This window comes from Acomys russatus, chromosome X (genome assembly GCF_903995435.1).
Source record: "Acomys russatus chromosome X, mAcoRus1.1, whole genome shotgun sequence".
In the NCBI taxonomy this organism is placed as follows: Eukaryota; Metazoa; Chordata; class Mammalia; order Rodentia; family Muridae; genus Acomys; species Acomys russatus.
The window spans coordinates 60,614,141-60,633,732 of NC_067169.1; the positions used below are offsets into that span (position 1 = coordinate 60,614,141).

The window sequence follows — 19,592 nt, forward strand, 5'->3', positions numbered from 1 at the left end:
CACCAGCAATGGAGGAGGATTTCCCTTTCTACACAGCATATGCTGTCATTGGAATTTTTTATCTTAGCCATTCTGGTAGATATAAGATGGAATTTCAGAGTTGTTTTGATTTGTATTTCCCTGATAACTAAAGATATTTAGCACTTCTTTAAATGTTTCTTGGCCATTCCATGTTCCTCTGTTGAGAATTCTCTGTTTAGCTCTGTACCCCATTATTTAATTGGGTTATTTGGTTTGTGGTGTTTAATTTCTTGAGTTCTTTATATATTTTGGATATTAACCCTTTGTCAGGTATAGAGCTGGTGAACATCTTTTCCCAGTTGGTAGGCTGTCATTTTGTTCTGTCGACACTGTCCTTTGCCTTACAGAAGCTTTTCAGTTTCATGAGGTCATATTTATTAATTGTTGATCTTAGCATCTGAGCTGTTGGTATTCTGTTCAGGAAGTTATATACTGTGCCAATGAGTTCAAGGCTCTTCCTCACTTTTTCTTCTAACAGATTTAGTATGTCTGGTTTTATGCTGAGGTCTTTAATCCACTTGGACTTTAGTTTTGTGTTGGGTGATAAATATGGAACTATTTGCATTTTTCTACATGTAGACATTCAGTTAGATCAGCACCATTTGTTGAAGATGCTATCTTTTTTCCACTCTATGGCTTTAGCTTCTTTGTCAAAAAATCAGGTGTCCATAGGTGTGTGGATAAACATACTCAACAAAATACTTGCAATCCAAATCCAAGAACACATAAAAGATATCATCCATCATGATCAAGTAGGCTTCATCCCAGGCATGCAGAGGTTGTTCATTTAAAAATTCATCCATGTAATTCTTCATTACAAACAGAAATTTTAAAATCACATGATCATCTCATAAGAAGACAAAAAAAAATCCTTTGACAAAATCCAACAGTCCATCATGTTAAAAATGTTGGAAAGATCAAGAATACAAGGCACATACCTAAATACAATAAAGACAATCAAGCTTATAGCCAACATGAAATTAAATGGTTAAAATCTTCAAACAATCCCACTGAGATCAGGGACAAGACAAGGCTTCCCACTCTCACCATATCTTGAAGTCCTAGCCACAGCAATAAGACAACTAAAGGAGATCAAGGGAACAGAAATTGGAAATGAAAACATCAAATTTTCACTATTCACAGAAAATATGATAGTTTACATAAGTGACCATCAAAATTCCACCAGAGAACTCCTACACCTGAAAACCACCTTCAGCAAAGTGTCTGTATACAGATTAATTTTTAAAACTCAGTAGCCCTCCTATATACAAATGACAAATGGGATGAGAAAGAAATTAGGGAAACTTCCATCTTTCCAATAGGCACAAATAATACAAAATATCTTGGTGTAACTCTAACCAAGCAAGTGAAAGACTTGTAGAAAAAAACTTCAGGTGTCTGAAGAAAGTAATTGAAGAAGATATCAGTTACTTAATCTTACCAGGTTGTATGCTATAAATTCCATGTTCATCCAAGTTCTAAAAACATTGGACATGAGGGTTTATATAACTTGGTTTTCAATTTCATTTTATTATACCTATTGCACCAAAATGCTACAAATTGACATTTTATCATTTATTTATATATTTATATATCTATAGTATGGGTGATTAAGCAAGGGCCTGGCACATGTTAAGTAACTGGTTTATGACCTAGCTACATCCCTAAACTTTTCATTTAAATGTCAAATTTTGGAGTAATCTGTAGCTAATAAATTAAACATATAAATCAGGCATTATTTACTAGTGCTAATCCCCTCAACTATACTATAGTTGCAAGTAATTAAACATGCATTAGTGTAGTTATTAAACTGAAGGTACATTATAGATGTGGCCTATTAATAAAATTGTTGACATCACTGAAAGAAAAATCGAAGCTGTTTGTTTTTGTTTTAGTTTAGTATTTCATTGATATATATATATATATATATATATATGTGTGTGTGTGTGTGTGTGTGTGTGTATATGTGTGTGTGTGTGTGTGTGTGTGTATACACATAGATGTTATTTGTTACAACATAATTTTACCTAGTAAAGATACATTTAGGAATGATTACACCGGGTTAATTAATATAAGCATTAAGTCAGATAGTTTATAGATTAAACTTTGTATTTTTTAGAATTTCAAATTAAATACTGAATTTACATCATTTCTATCCTACCTTTTCCCCTTCCAAGTTTTCCCTGTATGGCTACTACTACTTGTCAGATTCATGACCTCTTATTTATTGTTGTTTCACACACACACACACACTATATATATATATATATATATATATATATATATATCCCAGTTTTCTTTCTGTGTCTTGGACAAAGACGATGACCCAAAAACCTGAGGAGTAATCACAATCCATCATTGAAAGAGAACAAGGCAGAAACTAAAGCATAGAAGGAACTTGGTGGCAAGACCTGAAGAAGAGAACACCAAGGAATTCTGTCTACTTGCTTGCTCACTATGACTTGCTCGTCTTGTATTCTTATATAACCCAGGACCATGTCCTCAGCGGAAGCAACACCCACAGTGAGCTTGGCCCTCCCACATCAAATAATAGTTGTTAATAGCCAAATTTACTAAAGAAATGTTTTCAATTGATATCCCTCTTTCCAGATGACCCCAGTTTATATCAGGATGACAAAATTATTAACTGGCACAACTGTCTGCTTCTCAGCTTTACACATAAATACATAATTATTAAACTACAACCTTTCTTTTTTGTTTATTCACAAGATTTCATGTTAGTATTATAATATACAACTTAAGATGGTTTTAAAGCCCCATATCCAACTTCTCTGCCAATCCAGAATCTGCACATTCTTTGCCAAGATCTAGCCAAGTGAATCCTCTTGATTTTCTACTTAATGTCTCTCTTCAATCCCCCAGATTTATCCCAGGTTCCACATCCAGTGAAATGGACTAGTCAGACCACCCCCTGCCAGCACTGCTTCCAACCTCTAAGCTTCCACCACATCTTTCCCTACCATAGTTACCACAACCCACAAGTCCAGTCCTCATGACATTGAGCATTTCCACCAGCCAGATCCTCCAAATCCTTTGTCAGAGTCTTTCCAGGAAAATACCTCAATGTAACCTCAATCATCAGATCCGCTTAAAAACTCCATGCTAAGACCAGGATGCCATTCTGAATGGAAGGTCAGCACCTTGTGTCCACTTCACTTCATTCCACCTAAGTCATATCCAACGTTTAAGGCCCAACCAGGCGTAAATATCCTGTGTTCTGACCCAATACTTTCTGTTCATATCAGATACCAAACTAATCAAAGAAGTCCTCACACCCAGAAACCATTGCAAAAATATAAACAATATGAAAAACTATATGGATTTCCTCCTAGAATCCATCATTCTTATAGAAATGCATAGATGAAAATCAAGTTGCACAATTTAAAAAGAAAACCACAAACTTTATCAAATAATCCAGGACGCTTAAATAAGACACAAAGAAACAACTCAAATGAACTTAATAGAATAAATGCCTGAGTGATACCCAAGAAAAAATACAAGCAAAAGGCTGGTGGAAATGATTAAGACAATCCAGGATTTAAAAACAGAATTCAATAAAGAAATAGGAACACTAAAGAACTGAAATCAAGTTGGAATGGAAAAGAACACAGGGTGTTAGTTATTCTTTGCCCAGACAAAGAAAATGTGAAATATTAAAAAAAAAATTAGGGACAAAATATCCAAAAAATATGGATGAAAATACCAAACCTAGAATAGTAGGGATATAGAAAGGAGAAGAAACCTTCCGCAGAGGCACAGAAAATACTTTAAACCAAATAACATAAGAAAAGTTCTCCAATCTAAACAAATAGATGCCTATCAATACACAAGAAACCTATAAAACACCAAATCCACAGGAACAAAAAATAAATTTTTGTGATACATAATAATCAAAACACTAAATGTACAGAACAAAGGAAAGACATTAAAAGTTGCAAGGAGAAAAGACTAAGTCATATGTAAAGGCAGGCCCATTAGAATAGTACCTGTTTTTTTCAATTAAGACTCTAAAATTCAGAAGGGCCTATATGGTTCTATTCTTTGGGTGTTATTGCTCATTCCTGGTTCTATCCTTTGGGAACCAGGATCCAGGAGAGGTGAGGGAGACTGAGTCACTAACCCAGGAAACAGACTCTGGAGACCAGCATCAAACAGAGATATACTTTTATTGTGCAGCATTTTTATACAACTTTTGGACCAATGTGGAGTTGACACAATCTCTGGAGTAGCTAGGCACCCTATTGTCACTATAGGGAGGTGCCAGGCTTGCCAGCACCTGAAGGAATTTCCATGCGCAGACAGGGAAAGCAGCCACTGCCCTGTTCCAGGCCTAATTTCAGGCTCTACTAGTTTGCTTGGGTCCTCCTTTTGTGTCACATGGTTTTCCAGTGAGCATGGGCACTCATGCTGTTGAGAAGTATGCAAGCCTCCCTCACAATCCACTGGGCCCTATCTGGGGGTCAAAGCATCAACAATATGCAAATATGATGATGATTGAGGGGTTCCTATTAAAGAACTATTGTGCAGTTTGACAAAGGAACGAGAATGACCTAGAAGGAAAGGTTAAAGTGGGAGAAGGAAATAACTAAGGGGATCCACACTCAACACCAGGAGCTTAGTCTCAAGGGGATGGAGGTGATACAGGAGGAAAGACTCAGGCTAGCAGACTACCAAAGGACTAATAATAAATCTGTAGAACATCTGTATTGATGTTCTACAAGCTCCAAGAGAGTACAGATGCCAATCTAGTCTAATGTACCTAACAAAACTCTCAGCCATAATCAGCAGATAAACAAAAATATCTTATGATAAAAACAAATTAAGCAATTTCTGTCCAACCATCACGATCTACAAAAGGCACTATAAGGAAAACTTGGTTTGAAAAGTTAATTATCCCCAAGAAGAACCAAATAATAAATAATCCCAGAACAGTTTATCAAGTGAAGGAGAACATACCTACACCATCACAACAAAATAGTATGAATTAATAAAAACTGTTTATTAATAATTCTCAATGTCAATGTTCTCAATTCCCCAATAAAATGACAAAGATTAACAGATTAGATTGGAAAACAGGATCCATCTTTCTACTACATTAAAAAAGCATACTTCATCATGAAAATTAGACATCACCTCAAGGTAAAAATATAGAAAAAGATATTCTGGGAAAATGGAGCCAATAATCAAGAAAGCATAGATAATTTAATATCTGAAAAATAGACTTCAAACCAAAAGTAATCAGAAAAGATATGGAGGACCATACATTTTTTTCCACAGGAAAAATTTCACCAAGAAGTTATTATAAATCTAATCATTTATGCATCAAACACAAGGACATCAGTTTCATAAAAGAAACACTACTAGAGCTAAAGTCACATAATGGCCCTAAGACAGCCAAAGTGGGTGACTTTAATCTCCTACTCTCACCAACAGACAGGTCATCCAGAAAAAAATGAATCAAGAAATTCTGGAGTTAACATCATTATCCTAATGGATCTGACAGACCTATACAGAACTTTCTACCCAAGAGTAAACAATATAATTTTTCTTAGCAGCCCATGAAAATTTCTCCAAAATTGACCACATATCAGGATGCAAAGAAAGCTTGAAGAGATATACAAAACTTGAAATAATAGTATGTATCCTGTCTGACCACCATGGATTAAAATTTTGGATACCAATAATAGAAGAAAGTACACAAACTCCTGGAAGCTGAACATCTCCCTACTAAATAAAAGTTTGGTCAAGGAAAGGATCAAGAATGAAAGTAAAAATGTTTTAGAATTGAGTGAACATTAAAACACACCATACCAAACATATCAAACACAATGAAGGCAAGTTCACAGCATTAACTGCCTACATCATATTCATAGCCCACCACTAAGAAGCTGTTTGCAATTGAAAGCTTATAGAAGACAGAAAAATCAATTTCTTCAATCAAGTGACAGTGGGTATATCAATGACATGCTACCTCTAAGGCAAGCTTGCTGCCCAGGAAAAGTTAGCTAACACAAAAGAAACTCCATTGTTTGGGGGAACTGGTTTTGTTTGTTTTGATTTTGTGTGTGTGTGTGTGTGTGTGTGTGTGTGTGTGTGTGTGTGTGTGTGTGCGCGCGCACATGCCTATATGCACACCCTTCCCTGCTCATGCATGTGTGTTTTGGTACTTTTTATTATTTGTTGCTGTAATTTTGATTTGGGAATTTTTTTTAGGGAGAGAGAAATGGAGAGACAGAGAGAAAGAATGAGAGTGTGTCAGAGAAGACATGAAGTTGAATAGGTAGGGAATGTTATTGGCCAGGGTTGTCCAAGAGACTATGGAAACAGTAAAGGCTATTGCTTTTATCCTTATTTAACTCTCAGAGTTGGAAAATAAGTCCCAATTGCTAAAGACACCATATATGCACTTAAGACACAGGACCCAGAGGACTTGAACAGAAATGGACATGAGATCTTACTCCCTGAGGACTAGCATTCATGGCGGCAGAAGGTACCATTAAAACTTCCAGGAGAGGGAATGAAACAATGGTATTGGCCAGGTTCATCATGTTTATGAACAACAACAATAGTGATTAACATAGCAAGATGACACTAAATATATAGTCATGGCACACATATCTTGGCCGTAACCAACAGCTCTCTAATTGGAACTAAATCTTCACCAACAAGGGGAAACCCATGCCTGGTACTGGAAACATAGCCAAGTACCTAGGTCTAGTAAAATCATCAATCTTTGAAAACCTACAACTGTCTTTTTACTAAACTTGAGTAATTTCTAACTACATTCTAAATACTTATACCTCAGGTGTATATAGTTCTCACCACTTATCAAAGAAACTTCTATTTGCAAAAGAAGGAGACTATTAGAACAAAAAAAACAACTGAACAAATTACAGTGAATAAGAGACCATATACTGCTCAGTCCTAACTGATATATCTACAACACAATTCTGGAACTATGTGCTCAAAGAAGCTATGAAGTCTTATCAATATGTCTGCCTAAACAAAACCTGAACAGCATACCAATGGATTTGCTAACATAGAAGGGGGAAAGCTCATATAGGGAATGCTGAGAGTGAGCGAAATGGTCTTCCCCATGAAGAGCTCTCCAGCTTTCCAATATGTAAACCACTACCAAGTGGCCAGCCTTGAGATTGTGTGTGTGTGTGTGTGTGTGTGTGTTATCATATATATATATATATATATAATATGTAACATACGTGTGATATATTAATAGATATAAATGTATATCATGTATATATCATATACCTACATATATATAGTTGACCTTATATGGACTGAGAAATTGTATTTATGTAAGACTGTAAGGGTCATGGAGAGCAGCTGAGGTGTGGAATTGTGTGTGAGAGGCCAAGGAGAGATCATCAGTAAAGCTGCAGCCTTAGTTGCAGTCAAGACTGCAGCATATTGTAAATGTCAGGAGTGCTGACTTAAAACCAAGGAAAGCAGCAGCTGTGAAACAAAGCTGGCTTGAGCCTACAAGACAAGCTGTATGCATTGTGGATGGCATATCTGAGGACAGGGAGTGCCAAAATTTTTGGACCCTGAAGATTGTAAATCCTAGAGGCAATATATCTAGTTAAAGAATTTGGTTTATTGTGTTTAAAGGCATCTCTTTCTTTAGGTTGGGGTTTGAAAAGATGCTGAGATTCACAACCAAACATTGGTCAAAGCATAGGGAGACATGTGGAAAAGTTGGGGGAAGGATAAAAGGACCCAAGGGTGACAAGAGTTCCACAAGAAGACTAACAGAGCCAACTAACCAGGGCCCAGAAGGGCCTGTGGAGTCTGAAGCACCAACCAAGGACCATGCATGGACTACCCATTGGCTATATCTATGTAGAAGACCTACTTCTCCCTGATGGGACTGCCTTGGCAGGCCACAGGGAAAGAGGAGGAACTCAGTCCTGATGTGACCTGACTTGATGATTTGGAGTGGGTGGATATGGGAGCTCCCCTTTTCCAAGGAATAGCAGAGGAGGGAGGGAGGGATGACAAACTGGGAGGAGAGGAAAGAGGGGGCTATGACCAAGATATAAAGTGAATACATTAATTAATTAAAAACTATACTACTCCCAGGGAAAAAACGGATTTATAGGATTGGATGTTGGTTTTTGCTTTGACTTGACTGAAAGTGTGTCCTGGTTCCTTTCCTCTTGAAATAAGAAGTATTTAATATGCTTTTGATTTTACAGCAGCCCAGCCTATAGGTGAGAGAGTTTGGACTTTTAAAAAGACATTGGAGCCAGGCATAGTGGCACATGTCTTTAATCCCAGCATGTGGGAGGCAGAGGCAGGTGGACCTCTGTGAGTTCTAGGCCAGTCTGGTCTACATAGTGAGTTACAGGGCAGCCAAAGCTATATAGTAAGACCTTGCCTTGTGGGGGCGGGGGATATGCCATCAGACTATGAAAGATAGTTTAATATTTAAAATAGTAAAATGGTTAAATACTGTTGACATATACATTTTATACTATTTTATTTTTAAAATTATAATATAATTAGATACTTTCTCTTTCCTTTTGCTCCTTCCAATAGTTGATGCTCTCCTCCACTTGCTCTCTCTCTCATATTCCTGACCAAAGCTGCCAAGTTCTGCCTGATTGGACTGAAACCTGGCCCCCTCCTTGCATTGCATTTACATAAGCTTTGGCTGGTTGATGCTTTCCTTTGATGAGTAAGCTTTCTTTGCTATAGGAGAAGATTCCTTTTCAGAAGTTAGAAGCTTAGCTGGGTAGGTCTCGACTTGAAGGCAACACTTCATTCCACTTAGTATCAAGCCTATCTTTAAACTTCTTAACTCTGAGCACAAGACTTGGCTCCAACATTAAATTTCCAGGTGTTCTTTTTTTTTTCTTCAAAATGTACATATTGTATCTCTTCTTTGCCCTGCCTGTTCCTTTTCACTATAGATCTTCATAAGAATGATCAATAATGACCACATGACATAGTCAATACTAGGTTATCTAGAAATCTCACCTTTCAGTGATATTAGTCCAAAACACTGTAATTTAGCCACTGGCAGGTTTTTTGAACAAGGGTGGAAAGCAGCCACATTCTTTGCCAAAATTTCATAAGAATTGGTCTCTAGGCCAGTTGCTTATATTGTTCCCCTCTGAGACTTCTTAAGCTGTGTCTTCATAGTCCACATTGCCCTCAATACTACTGTCTTCCAAGGTCCTACTAGGATGACCCATTAATGTCCACTTACAGCATTCAATTGCTTTAATTCAAAAGTCCCACATTCCAAAAGGGAGCATGGTCAGGCCTATCAAAGCAATAGTCCAGTCCCTGGTACCAATTCCTGCCTTCATTAATTTTCCATTATCATGATTGAGGCAACTTATAAAAGAAAACATTTAATTTGGGGGCTTGCTTACAGTTTCAGTTGGTGAGTCCATGGTCATCTTGGCGGAAAGCATGGTAGCAGGCAGGCAGGAATGGCACTAGAGCAGCAGTAGCTGAGAGCTTATATCTTTACCTGTAAGTAGGAATGAGAGAAAGCTAACTGGGAATGATCTGGGCTTTTGAACCCACAAAGACCACCCCCAGTGTCACACCTTTGCCAACAAGGTCACACCTCCTAATCCTTCCGAGAACTGTTCTACCAAACAGAGACCTAGTATTCAAATATATAAGCCTATAGGGGCCATTCTCATTCGAACAACCACAAGCACTAATTGTTCTTCTAGCCCACAGATCTGAACACTTCCACAGTCCTCCCCAAAACAACATGATCAGGACTGTCACTCTTTTTATTTATTTATTTATTTACCATTCTCTCTTCCAGATTGTTTTCTATTTTAGTGATCAACACCATGACCATAAAAGCAACTTGAAGAGGAAAGGTGTCACATTAAAACTTACAATTCATTATGAAGGGAAGCTAAGGCAGAAACTCAAGGAATGTTAATTCAGAACATGGCTGTTCTGTCAAGACCTGATAGGACCCTGTGATCTGGCTGGAATACAAACACAACTTTAATGCAGGAGACAAAGGCAAACATATCTAAGTTCAAGGCAGCCTGGTATAGAGCAAATATGAGGTAAAAAAAAGTTCAGGACCAGGAGTGGTGGCACAAACTTTTATTTATTTATTTTTTATTAATTTATTCTTGTCACATCTCAATGTTTATCCCATCCCTTGTATCCTCCCATTCCTCCCCCCCCCCATTTTCCCATTATTCCCCTCCCCTATGACTGTTCCTGAGGGGGATTACCTCCCCCTGTATATTCTCATAGGGTATCAAGTCTCTTCTTGGCTACCAGCTGTCCTTCCTCTGAGTGCCACCAGGTCTCCCCCTCCAGGGGACATGGTCAAATGTGAGGCACCATAGTACATGAGAAAGTCATATCACACTCTCCAGTCAACTGTGGAGAATATTCTGACCATTGGCTAGATCTGGGAAGGGGTTTAATGTTTACCTCCTGTATTGTCCTTGGCTGGTGCCTTAGTTTGAACGGGACCCTAATCCCAAATGAAGGTAAAGTTAGTTTGTAGAAGGAGGCATCCATATTTGAAAATGATGTCTAATTGAGAGGCAAAAAGGGTGACGAATCAAAAAGATTTGACAGAATAGGATACACCCAACTCTCACAAGAAGATAGAGAAAAGAGAAACTACTTAAGAGGGAGTTTTACACAGAGAGGGGCAGTTTTACCAGGACAGGAGCAGAGAGATGGGCTGCAGAGAGAAAGACAACTCAGGTGAACACTGAATGAGTCAAAAAGGGAGAAGCCCGAAGATTACAGTAGATTGCTAGGTTAGTTTGAAGCCAAGCAGAGAAATTACAGGCCAGCAGAGAAGCCAGATTATAAAAGACAGCTGGGAGAAGTGTTTGAGTCAGAGCAGCTGAGTTGAACCAGTCAGCCCAGAGCTGAGAAAGAACAAGTAATGGTGAGCTTATTAAGTAGTAATTCTCAGAGGCTGAAAACATTCTAGGCCTAGGTTAGCAGGAGGAGGCAGTTAGCCTCCTAGATAACAATTGAGCCAGGAGAAAAAAATTACTTTTACAGTAGAAACCTAGAGGCAAGAACTGAAGCAGAGGAATGCTGTTTATTGGCTTGCTCTCCATGGGTTCTTAATTTGCTTTATTATGCAATCCAGGGTCACCTGTTCTGTGACATTACCCACCACGTCTATCCTCACACATCAATCATTTACCCTCAAAATGCAACATATACTCCCGTACACACCAGTTTGATTTGAGACATTTTTGTTTCAACTTAAGTTGAACCCAAATGAATCTGATTTGTGTTCAGTGGCTAAAACAAGAAAGTAACCTACTGAGTTACAAGCCAATAGTCCACTAACATATGTAATTCCCACTTTTGAAATGTGCAATGGGGGCCAACAAGATCACTCATTGGGTAAATGTTTTTTGCCACCAAACCTGGTGACCTGAATTTGATTCCTCAAGCTCATATTGTGGAAGAATAGAATAAACTCCATAAAGTTGTCCTCTGATATTCATATATGTGATGAAGTGCATTTACTCACACACACACACACACACACACACACACACACACACACACACACACACACACACTAATTTTTAGGTACCATGACTAAGATAGTCAACACACTGGTCAGATGAAAGAACTGTTGATATTAGGACCTCAGCTACCAAAGGAAGTTCAGAGTAGAGAATGTAAAGAGGACAAAGACAAGAAGTCAGAGTCAAACACAGAAGATTTCACATGAACTTGGCAGTCTAAACTTCCAAAAATAGGAATAATTTCAATACGTTGGACTCTATATTTATTAAGTTATAAACACTTGATTTTAGTCCCACTCTTTATTATGAGTTCAGTGTTACAGTATTTACTCACATTAGGAATTACACTACTGATATGGCTTTATTGCTCATGGTGTATATTTTTCTATAGTGAATATCTCTGGAGTACAGGAGTTGAAGAGAGAATGTTTATATTTTCTCATTTGCACAGGTGTGTGTGTATTATCGTAAGTATGTTATTTTATATACTATCATAATAAAGAAAAATATTCCTTCTAAATTAAATTATTGAGGAATGGAAAGTAATTTCACCATAAATGCTGGCTAGATAACAGAAAACTATCCATGATATGACCCGCCTACTTGGAAATGAAAGAACTTTATACATTAGTTAAATGACTTAATTTTTTCAATTGCATACTCTGTTCTCATACCAATCTTTAAACTATAAACTTTGAGTCACTTTGAATCATTGGTGACACTAAATGTTGGTAGTGAATCGTAGGTAAAGCCTAGCTCCTAAAGTATACATATTTAATTATGTTTATTAGAGGACAAATGAGAATTAAGGAACTAGACTAGGTCTCTCCCTCAAACACACACACACACACACACACACACACACACATACACACACAAACTCTTTGGAATTGAGTTACAGTTTCAGAACAGAACATGAGTTGTTTCAGAAACTCTCCTGGTTTAAACTAATTGCAAAGATCTAGACCTCCCTGGTTAAAGAAAGCAGGCTGAGAAACAAGTTTCACAGTTGTTTTATGAATATAATTGTAGAGGGCTATGCTACAGAGTAACTAAACTATGATATATTAAGCAATGCTACCATCTTATGGCCAAGAATGGAAAGTTAAAAAAAAAAAAAAAAAAAAAAGAAATTGAGAATAGGCCAGAAAGAACATAACTCCAATTAAAAGCAGAAATATAAAAGTTGTTGGTTCAAACCTGAGTATATTAATTTGACAAATACCAAGTGCAAGTAAGTGAGTATAAACTTTAAAAGTGGGTTACATTTTTAAATTCATCTTGGTGCTTGACCCCTCCAGTCCCCCTAGTTCTTCCCTATCATCCTTTTCAGCCTTTCCTTCTAGCCAATCTCCATTCATTTATGACTTCCATGAACCCATAGAATTGCTCTTTGCCAGGGACTCGCAGCCACCACACTAGGCTGGGACACAGATCAGTGCATCCTCAGCCCTCATCAGAGAAGCTACTTCTTGCAATAAATAGTAATTAACACAGACACCTACAACTGGACACTGTGAAGTGTATGAGTTGTTTTGGAGCACTCAGCCCTAAATGGGATTATTTTCTCAAACCTTTCTCCTCAAGGCTTGAGAATCTATACAGAGCAAGAGCCAGAGGCAGTGGTTGGCACCATCGAAAACAAAACAAAACAGTAACAAACAAACAAACAAACTCACCATCTTCCAGACACAACACAGCCAAAACACACATCAACTCACAGAAACTATTCACACAAGATCACAAGATCTACACAGGTTCAAACTAGACATAATTCCAGACATGAAAATGTAATGCTGACACAAAGCTCCATTCCTAACCAACGATTTATTTGCAGTTGATATCTACTTCGAAAAAGAAAATTCAGATTTCTTTAGTGGAGTGTTACTGAGTATATCAACCACACTCCTGGGCAGATGTCATGACTAGGAGTAGTTGGACAACACAAAATGGTCTCAATGATTTTGGTGGAGGTGGTGGCGGTGGTGGTGGTAGTGGTGGTGGTGGTGAGACAGAGACAGAGAGACAGACAGACAGACAGACAGACACAGACAAAGAGACAGAGACAGAGAGAAAAAGAACAGAGACAGAGAGAGACAGAGGGAGAGTTTTTGTTTTGTTTCATTTTGTCTTTTTTTTTTTTTCTGGTCTTAGAGTTTTTGTTTACTTGCTTATTTTGATTTTGGGGTTTTCTGAGGCATACACCAGGGACATGAAGTCAGGTGGCTGTGGAAATGGGAAGGATCTGGGAAGAGTTGAGGAAGGGAAAGAATATAATCAAAACGTAATGTATAAAAAGATAAATAATTAAAGGCTATATTCAAATCAAGAGCAGGTCTCAGCTATTTCTTGACATGTTAAAATAAGCAGCACGTGTTCACTCAAAACCCTACGACTAAGCACCTACAGGATACATTCACTAGATGCCTGACTATTGGGATCCCTTACGGAAGAAACACTGACATCTCCTAAATCCACTGCCACCATTTCTCTCCCATCATGGACGTTACCTCCCATGTGGATATCACACAGAATCTACTAGAAATAAATCAAAACAGGTAAGGACTCATTAAACTCTCATTTTCTGGGGGGGAAACTTCCTCAAATAGAATGTCCTGTTATGAAATGTGATTCCTGCATTCTGGGATGGCAATCAATGGATGATATTAGAAGCATTTTATGAAATACAAATTTACACAGAAACAAGGAAAACCAAGATAGTTTTCATGATGAAATACAGAGTGGCCTGAAGCTCCAAATCTTTGTCATCCCCTTGGCCCTCCGCGTAGGCCGCTCAGGTTGCAAGAAAGAAGTTAAGACCAAGATTAGTTCAGCTAACAGGGGAAAGGATATTTTGAGGTTTTGTTTTCATAACACAGAATATTTGTAAATAAAACACTCATTGTGTTTTCGTATCTGTGGCCTCTCCGCCTTATTTCATCTTTAATATATATATATATATATATATATAAAAATATATATATATAAATATATATATATAAACTAGATAAAGTTTTTGTTTATTAGCTACATTTTTTTAGATCTGCCCATACAAACCTAGAAAACATCTCACAGAAGAACAACAAGAAGACAGAATCAGAGACTCTCAGAAGACATTTGATAGTTGCTGAGAGAAGAGTCCATTTTTCTTTAAGAATGTGGCCCAGGTGAGTTAAGCTTGCTCTAGCAGAAGGCCACACATCCAGAATATATGGACAGCACAAATTGGGACTGCTTGGTGAAGGAAAGAAAAAAAGACGACACAAAGTTGGATGAGCAGGAAAGAGGGGTGAATCTGAGCGTAGTTGAGAGAAGGGTGAATTTGATCAAAACACATTGCACAAAATGCTCCAAGAACTAATAACAAAATGAAAGAAAGCAACTCTAACCGCAACAGCATTACTTTACTCTAGCTCATTCCAATGAGCATTTGAGCTGAAAGGAATTCCAACCAGTTTCAGCTGCTTGTGACTTACTCCTGCTACGTTCCAGGCAGGACAACTGAAGGGGAGTGGCCAATGCCTTGCCCTTGGGCTCACAACTTGAAAAAGATGCCCAGAGTCTGTTGTTAAGGCAATAATAATAAAACATACTCTTGCACTGAGAAGAGTTACAATTTTCCTTTTTTTGTTGTTTGTTTGTTTCCTGTTTGATGTGTTTGGTTCGTTTGGTTTTGTGCCTTGTGAGTTTCCAGAGATCCAGCACAGGGCTTTTGAAATAGTGGCTTCATGCTCAGGTAGTAAGCGCTCACCCTTACCAGGTGAGAGCCATTTAGTTCACCTTCAAGCAGCACCCACTCCCACTCAAATGTACCAACTTAAGGAAGCACAAACATATAAGCCTTCAGCTGTAGGCTTCAACCTTTTCCAAACCTACCTTATTTGGGGTTCTTTAATGCTTATACCTCCCTTCCAACTCACCTACCCTAGATAGGAAAGAGGTTAATGGGAACAGGAGAAACAGACCTTTTTGGACGCAGTTCCTGGGAGCAATTCCCCTGGCGTAGTTGGGAGGATTTCAGCAGACCAGCAATTCAACCAAAGTTGAACAGAGTCTGTACTAAGATGTGTTTCAGCTGGCAAAAACCAAGCCCCTGCATGAGGTGGTTTGTATTCGGGTGGATAAACATCACCTGTTCCCTCATAAGTCTGTTCCCCATGCCACATTTGGGATAAAAACAAAAACATGTTTATATCCACTATATTCAGCTGAGCAATGGTTCCAGGCATGTACAGAGGCAGAGAGATGCTGCTTCCAGGCAGACACACCCAAGACAGCAGCAGAAAGGAATAAAATAGCTTTTGATACACTTGCAGGACTTCTCCCCCGATGGGTTACATTCACGACTTCTCTGGCCATGCTTGCTGACTCAAGTGGCTGTGTTTGCCACAGAGAAAGGTTATAACTCTTGCCCCTACATCTCTCCATACAGTACCACACGGGTGCCTGATCAGAGAACAAGTACTTCATACACTTGCCCAAGACTAGAAAATTTAGCAAAGTAAATCCTTCCAAGCAACAGAGATATTATAAACAGTGTCTACGGAACATCTGATAATCTAGCAGATACAAGAAAATTTATGTAAACTGTTAAATGAAATTAAGAATACAATGCAGGATACAAAGAGGTGACTATATATATACACATATATACATATAGTCTTTGTTTTTGAACATGAATTTGGTAGCAAGTTTTCTTGCTCACACTTCAAGTATTTTACCCACTGAGCCATCTCATAGCCATTTGCTATGTATCTTTAAATGAGATGTCCAAATCACAAGTTAATCAACTGTGAATTTCCACTATCAGCCATGCATGATAGTGTGGCAAGGACTACATTGCCTCCCCAACTCAAATGACTTAAACAGACAAAATATATGGACCAATGAATTTCAAATATTGTACAAGATTTAAAATGACAGTGGTCCCTGAGACAAGACAAACAAATGAAAGATGTCCTACAAATACACAAGCTCACTGGTATACTACAGAAAGCAAAATTTCAAAAGGATCCTACTATGATACATTAGAAAGATAGAGTGGCCAGTATAGAGAGTAAAGACCTACGGAGTAAACTAACCTGGGCCCATGGAGGCTCACAGAAAGTAAACCACCAAAAGTCATGCATAAGCTGTACCTAGGTCCCTTACACATATGTAGTGGGTCCCCTTACTCTGCTGCCTGCCTTTCAGTCCCTTCCCCCTAGCTGGGCTGCTTTGCCTGGGCTTGGTGGGAGATGTATGATAAAGAAAATTCCCTAAAAAACAAGATATTAAATGAAATACTGTGCTGCATATTTTTTCACTAGAAAGGGCAAAAAAAAAAAAAAAAAAAAAAAAAAAAAGTCATAGACTAAAGCAGGTAGCTTGTAATAGCATCTAAAAAGTTTTTAAACCAAACATTAAAATAGTCAAATTATTCCATTTCTTCAAATCACCTCCATAGTGTCCCACAACAAAGCTAAAACAAAGCTAAACAAAGCTAAAAATATGACTATCTAGAAACTAATGATGTGAAATGTATAACATCCGGTACCCAATTAAAACGTAGAGGCATGTAGAATATAAAAAGTACAACCTGTAGGAAGAAAACTCAAACCATAGATCCAGTCCACAAAATGACAAAGATAAGGTTATTAAATCACTCTACATGTTAATTTTCTATCTACAAGGTCATAAATAGTCTTTTGTGTCACTTAAAATGGAATTTTGTATGTACATAGGAAAGATCAAGATTCACTCTTTTTAGTACCTGCATGTTGATTTAACCAATCACAACTTATTCTGAAATCTTTCTCTTCGCAATAAACAAATTACATATTCATATATAAATGTCTCCTTTTTGTATAATCTGACTTTTAGTCCACTAGTCTACCATTCCGTAGACTTTTAACACTGAACCTCTGTCAAAAGTGCCATTTCCAATGTTCGTTGCTGCTAGTGTGCTTTCCCATGTCTCTATGTTGACACTGTGAAAATACATTTTTTCTAGGCCTTGCTGCCTCTACCCAACATTTTCTATGCAACCTGCCTTATACTTCTTGTCATTCCTGTCTCACACTCACAAGAATATGGACAGTGAGTTTGCTTTCTTCCAATTAGCGATGCTACTCTGCCCTAAGTTCCTTTATCAAAAACATCAATATCACTGGTAGCTCTCAATGATGCCCAAAGAGTGAGATCCTAATTGGTCTGTCCTTCAAACATTCTCTGAGATTCTATCTTATACCCTTAAGAATGGCTAAGATCAAACACTCAAATGACAGCACATGCTGGCAAGGATGTAGAGAAAGGGGAACCCTCCTCCATTGATGGTGAGAGTGCAAGCTTGTACAACCACTTTGGAAATCAATCTGGCACTTTATCAGAAAAATGGGAATAGTGCTACCTCAAGACCCAACTATATCACTCCTGGTCATATATCCAAAAGAAGCTCCACTATACACCAAGGACATTTGGTCAACTGTGTTCAAAGCAGCCTCATTCATAAGTAATAGCCAGAATCTGGAAACAACCTAGATGTCCCTCAACTGAAGAATGCATAAAGAAACTGTGGTACATTTACACAATGAAATGCTACTCAGCTATTGAAAACAAGGAAATCTTGAATTTTTCTGGCAAATGAATGGAACTAGAAAATATCATCCTGAGTATGTTAACCCAGACCCAGAAAGACATGAAATGCTATATACTCATTTATAAGTGGATATTAGGTGCTCGCTTCGGTAGCACATATACTAAAATTGGAACGATACAGAGAAGATTAGCATGGCCCCTGCACAAGGATGACACGCAAATTCGTGAAGCGTTCCATATTTTTGAAGACATCAGACTCCAGGGCCCAGAAACTATTCTCAACAAAATCATAGAAGAAAATTTCCCCAATCTAAAGAAAGAAATGCCTATAAACATACAAGAGGCCTACAGAACACCAAATAGAATTGACCAGAAAAGAAAAACTGCCCACCACATAATAATCAAAACACAAAACATGCAGAACAAAGAAAAAATATTAAAAGCTGCAAGGGAAAAGGGCCAAATAACATTTAATGGTAAACCTATCAGAATTACACCCGACTTCTCAGCAGAGACCATAAAAGCCAGAAGGGCCTGGACAGAGATCCTGCAAACCCTAAGAGACCACAGATGCCAGGCCAGACTACTTTACCCAGCAAAATTATCAATAACCATTGATGGAGAAAACAAAATATTCCATGACAAAAACAAATTCAAACAGTACCTATCCACAAATCCAGCTTTACAGAAGGTACTAGAAGGAAAACTTCATCCCAAAGGGTCAAGCTACAACCAAAACTACCCAGGAAATAGATAACTATCCCATGGCAAAAACACAACTACACAAACGCTCGACTGGAAACAACATCAAAATTAAGACTCTTAACAGTCACTGGTCATTAATATCTCTCAACATCAATGGCCTCAATTCTCCAATAAAAAGACACAAACTAACTGAATGGGTACATAAACAAGATCCAACATTCTTCTGCATCCAAGAAACACATCTCACCCATAATGAAAGGCATTACCTCAGGGTAAAAGGTTGGAAAAAAATATTCCAAGCAAATGGTCACAAGAAGCAGGCAGGCGTAGCCATTTTAGTATCGAACAAAATAGACTTTCAACCAAAATTAATCAAAAGGGATGAGGAAGGACACTTCATACTCATCAAAGGTAAAGTCAACCAAGACGACATCACAATTCTGAACATCTATGCTCCCAATACAAGGGCACCCACATTTGTAAAAGATCTCCTAAAAAAGCTTAAACCACACATCGATCCCCACACAATAATAGTGGGAGACTTCAACACCCCACTCTCACTGAAGGATAAGTCATTGAAACAGAAACTAAGCCGAGAAATAACATCATTAACCAATGCCATGGGTCAAATGGATCTAACAGATATCTATAGAACCTTTCACCCAAACAAGAAAGAATACACCTTCTTCTCTGCACCCCATGGAACCTTCTCCAAAATTGATCACATCGTAGGTCACAAAGCAAGCC

At 37.9% G+C, this 19,592-nt stretch overlaps 1 non-coding gene across 1 annotated transcript; it reads left to right on the forward strand.

Moving 5' to 3' along the window:
• The first annotated feature begins 18,277 nt into the window (after positions 1-18,277).
• LOC127186114 (U6 spliceosomal RNA) lies at positions 18,278-18,384 on the forward strand. Its single transcript, XR_007830344.1, has one exon. It is a non-coding gene; the product is annotated as a U6 spliceosomal RNA (small nuclear RNA).
• The last annotated feature ends 1,208 nt before the right edge of the window (positions 18,385-19,592 follow it).